The sequence below is a fragment of the Hirundo rustica genome, chromosome 4 (assembly GCF_015227805.2).
Source record: "Hirundo rustica isolate bHirRus1 chromosome 4, bHirRus1.pri.v3, whole genome shotgun sequence".
In the NCBI taxonomy this organism is placed as follows: domain Eukaryota; kingdom Metazoa; phylum Chordata; class Aves; order Passeriformes; family Hirundinidae; genus Hirundo; species Hirundo rustica.
In genome coordinates, this window is record NC_053453.1 from 317447 (window position 1) to 324016 (window position 6570).

The following is a 6570-nucleotide window of genomic DNA, read 5'->3' on the forward strand; positions in this document are numbered from 1 at the left end:
CTGCAGCCGGGGCGCTGCCCGTGCTGAGGGGCTGCACACACGCACAGAACCGGGGAATGCTGGAACGCTGTGGATTGAAGGGGACCCTGGTGCCACCCGGTGCCACCCTGCCAGGGACAGGGACACCTTCTGTGCGTCCGGGCTGCTCCCGGCCCCACCCAGCCCCTCGTGTCCGTGCTGCAGGAGATTCCAGCAGCTGTTCCCAGTGGGATCCGGCTGTCCTGTGTCACAGCCAGGGCTTGGAACCATGGGCTGGGGTCCCTGTCCCTGTCCCTGTCCCTGCCAGGAGAGGGGAGCTGGCAGCTCCCGGCCCTGCCGCTGCCAAGCCCAGAGTTCAGCTGTATTTTAGCGTGTTGCAAAGGGCTGGAGCAGAGGAGAAGGAAGCTGTTCCAAGGCTGCAACTCTAGAAACCAGCTGGAGGAGTCAGGCTGTACAACCCCGGCCCTCCTGGGGGTGGGAATAGGCTCTGGGGGCGGCTGGAAGATTTGGGAATTTGCTTGGATGGTTTCGTCCTGTCCCCAGAAGCCACAATAAGCCACAAAAAATGCTTTACAAGCCCATTTCCCTCCAACAGACGAAACAGGGAAGTGAAACTCCTGAGGTTGTGCTATTTTATTCCCCGCATTAATGGCCACCAAAGTGCTAATTACCACACTGGGTGCTGCATAAAGTCTTGGAGTCCTTCCCTTGCAGCCCTCACACTGGAAAAGCGTCCAAAAATGAGGAATTTTACCCGCTCAGTCATGGGGGACCCTTTCAGTGGCATTTCTGTGGCAGCACTCCCATGGCCAAACCCCGGCCTGTAGCAGGGAGTGACACGGGGTGAGCCTTAAGCTCCCTCCCAGTCCCAACCACTCCACAATCCTGTGATTCCTGAGAGCAGGGCAGCACGAACCCGTCCCTCTCTTCCCATGGCAAAGGCCGCGTTTTCCCTGTAAACTTTAACCACGTGCAGGAATCTTTGCAGGGTCAAGGCCTCGGCGAGAGCAGCGCGGGGCAGCTTAGTGGTAAATCTCATGGCAGGAATTCGCTTTGGAATGAGGGATTGGATCGCTTCCTGCCGGTTCCTGGAGGATGCTGGCACTTGGAAAGCAGTTTATCCACGAGACAAAGACAAATCTGGGCACGGCGACAGCGGATCCAGGAGCCCAGGCTGCCAGCATGACTCAGAGATCCCTGCTCCCAGCGCTGGCTCCCTGCTCCCTCTGTCTCCTCTTTTCCCTCCCTTCTCCGTGCTCATCCCCCTCCTCAGACACAGCAGAGCCTGTCCCCACCCCGGTCCCCTGACCCCCCTCTCTGGGCTTCCCCCTCGCACTGACATGGGGGCCGCCTGAAGGCCGAGGCCATGGATGGGCTCCCGCTGTCCCCGTGACCCCCCAGCCGCGGGGTCCCGTCCTCCTGCTCCCCCCGGGGCCGTGACCACCCCCGGAGGCTGCAGCTCGCCCACCTCGGGGTCCCGAGAGCTGTCGCTGTCCCCTCGCCCCTGTCCCCGCCCTCACCCCGCCGTCCCTGACCCGCTGTGTCCCCATAGCCCCGTGCCGGTCCCAGCGTCCCCGTGTCTCTGTCGCTGTCACATCCCCGTCCCCTTGTCCCGGTTCCTATCCCCCATCCCCATGTTCGACCCCATCTCAATTCCCATCCCCATCCCCGTGTCCCCATCCTTGTCCCCCTGTCCTCCTCCCCATTCCCGCCCCACCCTCCTATTCCCGTTCCCCGGACCCCGTCCCACCGTTCCCATCCCACCATCCTCATCCCAATCCCCATCCCCATCGGGCGGTGTCCGTGTCCCCATGACCGTGTCCCCATCCTCATCCCCGTGCCCACCCCTGTCCCCGTGTCCCCATCTCCCCATCTCCACACCCTCATTCCCGTCCCTATCCCCCTCTCCCCGTCTCCGTGTCCCCCCGTGTTCCCGTTCCTGTCTCTGTCCCTCTGTCCCCGTCTCCATCCCTGTCCCTGTCTCCATCCCTGTCCCCATGTTCCTGTCCCTGTCCCTGTCTCCATCCCTGTCCCCATGTCCCTGTTCCCCTGTCCCCGTGTCCATCCCTATCCCCGTGTCCATCCCTGTCCCCATGTTCCTGTTCCCCTGTCCCCGTGTCCATCCCTGTCCCCATGTTCCTGTCCTTGTCCCCATGTCCCTGTCCCCGTCTCCATCCCTGTCCCCATGTTCCTGTCCCCGTGTCATCCCTGTCCCCGTCTCCATCCCTGTCCCCGTGTTCCTGTCCCTGTCCCCCTGTCCCCATGTCCATCCCTGTCCCAATGTTCCTGTCCCTGTCCCCGTCTCCATCCCTGTCCCCATGTTCCTGTTCCTGTCCCCATGTCCCTGTCCCCGTCTCCATCCCTGTCCCCATGTTCCTGTCCCCGTCTCCATCCCTGTCCCCATGTCCCTGTCCCCGTGTCCATCCCTGTCCCCATGTTCCTGTCCCCGTCTCCATCCCTGTCCCCATGTTCCTGTGCCCGTGTCCATCCCTGTCCCCGTGTTCCTGTCCCCGTCTCCATCCCTGTCCCCATGTTCCTGTCCCTGTCCCCGAGTCCCCGCGGCCGCGCCCCAGCCACGCCCCCTGTGATAACCACGCCCACAGCGACCCCGCCCCACCCAGGCCCCGCCCCTCCACCTCGGCCCCGCCCCTCTCCCCCCGCCCTGAGGGAGCCGCGGCGCCGCCGCCATTTTGGAGCCGCCGCCGCCGCCGCTCCGCCGCCGCTGCCCGCGCAGCCCCGGCCGGCCCAGCCCGCGGGCCCGGCCCGCAGCCCGGCCCGGCAGCGCCCGAGGGCAGCCCGGCACCCGCAGGTGAGACCCGACCGTCACCGCCGCCCTCGCGGGGCCGGGGTCGGGGCTGGGCCCGGCGCCGCGGGCTGGGCCCCGCCGCCCCCCCGGCTCCGCTCCGGCCTCCCGGAGCCGCCCCCCGCGCTCCCGGGGTTCGGCACCGTTTCGGGGGTTGAAAGCCTCCCCCGCCGAGCCGCTGTCCGGGGCCGGGCCGTGGTCCCGCCGCCTCGTTCCGTGCGGATCTGGGTTAAATCCGAGTGCTCTGCGCGTGACAGTTTCCTTTTGCCGTGTTTTGGTGCGTGCGGGGCGGGCTGGCGGGGCTGGGGGCTGGGGCCGCGGGCTGCAGGTGGTCCTGGATCGCACCTGGCCGGCCGGGAGTGGCCGGAGCTGTCGGGAGTGGTGGCGGTGGCAAGGTCAGGGGTCAGGTCACCCTTCCTGAGGCTCAGATCCCCCCCTTAGGGCTCAGCGCGCACTCCCGGGGGTCTGGTCGCCTTTCGGGGGTGCCCTGCCCGGGGGTCACATCACCCCCCTGGGGTCTGCTCCCTTTCCCGGGGGTCAGGTCCCCTTCTCGCGGTTCTTGTCCCCCTCCTGGGGGTCAGCTCAGTCCCGGAGGTCAGGTTCCTTCCGGGGGTCAGCCCCCACTCCTGGCAGTCAGATCACCCTTCTGAGGGTCCCCCTTCCTGCGGGTCTGCTTCCCCTCCTACGGGTCAAGTCCCTCTCGGCTATGTGCTCCCCTTTCCAGAGGGTCAGATCCCTCTCCCAGGGGTCTGCTCCCCTTCCCGCGGGTCTGGTCCCGTTCCCGGGGGTGAGAGGAGGGGGATCAGTGGTCAGGGTCCCTCTGCCGAGGGTCTGGTCCCTTCCCGGGGCCAGGTCACCCTTCCAGGGGTCAGGTCCCTCGCGGGGGTCACCGGAGGGGGCTCAGCCTGCCACGGGTGTCACCCTCCTGGGGACCTGCCCAGCTCAGGGTGCACAGTGTGGCCGTAAGTGTCACCGTGCTGGTTTTATTAACCACCAGGAACCGGGGTAGGAGTGGAGGCCCCGCTGGAATCACCACGAGATGGATCTGACAGGAAAGCAGCTCCTGGCAGAGGCTGGGAGGGCCCTGCTGAATTTGAGGGCCTTGTTTTGCACCAGCTAAAAAAAAAAAAAAAAAAAAAAAAAAAATCAACCAAAAACCAACAAAAAAGCAAACTAGGAAGTGAAAAAGAGAAACTGAGAGAACTCGGAGGGGCCTGAGAGGTTTTTCCTCGCTTGATCCCCCGCTTGGAAATTCATGTTTTAAAAACTTGAAGGTTGTTTTCGTTGTTTATTTTGCGTCTCTGAAAGGAGAAGGTGGTGATTCTAGCCCTGCCCAGCCCCACAGGTTTGAACCAAGCTCTTAGGAGCAGATTTAGGTTATAAAGCTCTGTTTAAAGCCTGATGAGAGAAGAAACATTTATGTTTTCTCTTATTACTCTGACACTTAAAAGCGAACATGCTGCCAAAATACTTCAGTGGTAAAAAAAACCCCTTGGTGGATGGTAGTATAGGGATTTCCATGGCAACCAATGGTGATCTCATGGGAAGCAAAGTTAAATTTTGGGCTGTCAGTGGGAGCACATCGTGGCCTGGGCTGGCCTGGGTGACATTTGCTGGGCAGGAGGCGATGAGGGCTGGGTAGGAACAAGCTGCTCTGAAACTAAGACTCGTTCTCCGCGTGTACACTGATATTCCTGGTGATTTTTGTGCTTGCTTCGGACTAACCTTGGAGTGCAGGGATGTGGGACAGCGTCCTGGCTGGCAGTGGGCACAGATTGGCGGTGCAGCAGCAGGTGCCTGTCAGGCAGGTGGTGCAGGAACGGCTCCTGCAGAGCCTCACGCTGGGGGAAGGTTTGCTGTGGGATGCAGGAGCTGTGGAGCATCTCCTGCTCAGCCTGGTGTTCCCGGAGCTCCGTGTGTGCTGTGGGAGGGACAGGGTGGATTTCTGACTTCGCAAATTGGAAACTGTCAAAAATAATAACGACGAGGCAGCGCTGTGTGAGAGCTGCTGCTCGGGGGTTTGTTACCAGGAGAAAAGCGCTCTGTGGGCTTACGGGATTTTTGGGAAGCTCCAGGCCGCTGCTGGCAGAGCTTCCCTGGGAAACGGGGGGCTGGGGGGCCCAGCTGTGTTCCAGAGTGGGATCCCCCGGTCCTGCTCACAGCTTCCTGGTTGGATTGGGAGGCAGCTGGAGGGAATCCCATCCCTGCTGTCCCCACAGTGAGATCCTGAGCAAAGGGGGCGTAGGTTTGTTAATGCTTCCTCTCCTCTTTGGTAGGGAGATATTCCAGTGTTTTCCTGTGCCGCTTTGCCATCCTCTGTGCGGGGAATGCTTCGTTTGAGGTCTCCCCTGAGTTTTCTGGTGGCAAAGGGGACCCAAAACTTGTCTTCCCTGATCCCAGCAGCGGTGTAGAGGAATTCCAGCATCGCAGAACCAGGGAGTCTCCTGAGCTGCAGGGCCCCTCAGGGGTCACGGATCCAGCTGCTGGCCCTGCACAGACCCCCCAACAGTCCCAGCCTGTCCAAAGGCTCCTGGAGCTCCGGGGCCGTGCCCATTCCCTGGGGAGCCTGGGCAGTGCCAGCACCCTCTGGGGGAGAACCTTTCCCCAAATCCATCCTGAGCCTCCCTGGCACAGCTCCAGCCTTTCCCTGGGTGCTGCCCCTGCTCAGCAGAGTTTGGGGAGAGCTCGGGCTGGGAGCAGAGGGATGAGCTTTGCTGCTCTCCTCGCTGCCAGCCAGGTGTGCAGGTGGGACAGGACGGCCGTGGGTCATGGCTCTGTCTCATCCAGCAGCAGCGTTCAGCAGGGGCTGCGAGTCACAGTGCCTCAAGGGCAGGAGCTGCAGCTCAGCCGTAAAAATGGGCAAACTGGAATGCCAGGAACTAGGAGAGTCTCGCTGGGGTAAGTCTTGGGTTTGGAACAGGAGAAGAACAAGAATAACTGGGAAATTTGGGTGCAAATGGTGCAGGAGAAACGGGTGAGGTCGCTGAGCTAAGAGCAAAGGAGGAGCTGGGTGCTTCAATCACAGGATCCAGGAATATCCTGGCTTGGAAGGGACTCACAGGGATCATCCAGCCCAGCTCCTGGCCCTGCCCAGACCCCCCAAATCCCAGCCTGGGCATCGCTGGGAGCGGTGTCCAAATGCTCCTGGAGCTCCGGCAGCCTCGGGCCAGGAGCATTCCCTGTTCCAGGTTGACAGAACTTCAGAGAACTTTGCAGGGAGGAAGGTTTGTGGGAGGTCTTGTTTTGCTGGATGCAGAATTCCTGAAGAACTAATTGAGGAGTTAATAGAGTGAGTTAATGAGTGACGGCAGTGCTGGGGCCGGGCTGTCAGACTCGGAGCCTCAGCAGGGAGCAGCAGTCTCTCACTCCTGGCCCTATTTATAGGGAACACAGCCCTGCTCCCAGTTACGTTTATGGGCTGCAGTGGTTTTACCTCCTTTTCACGGAAAATCCGCAGATGTCGGGGGTTTATGGAAGGCTCAGGGAAGGAATGTGGCCTCTGTGTGACCAGGAGTAGCAACAAAGGCTCTTAAGTGTCTCCTTTGATTCAATATTGTTGGAAGCAGGAGCGTGTTGTCTTTCCTGGCTGCTGCTGTGTTTCTCTTCTTGAGCTTTTCTTTTTCCCTCTCTGCTCTCTGTTCCTCCCACCATCCTCCCCTCTCTCCTGATGAACTTCCCTGCTCCTTGTTTTGATCCTCCCCAGCTGCCAGCACTGCAATAACCAATATTGACATTATTATCACCGCCTGGACTGTTTTTACCTGCACCTTAACTCTGGTTTGGAGGGA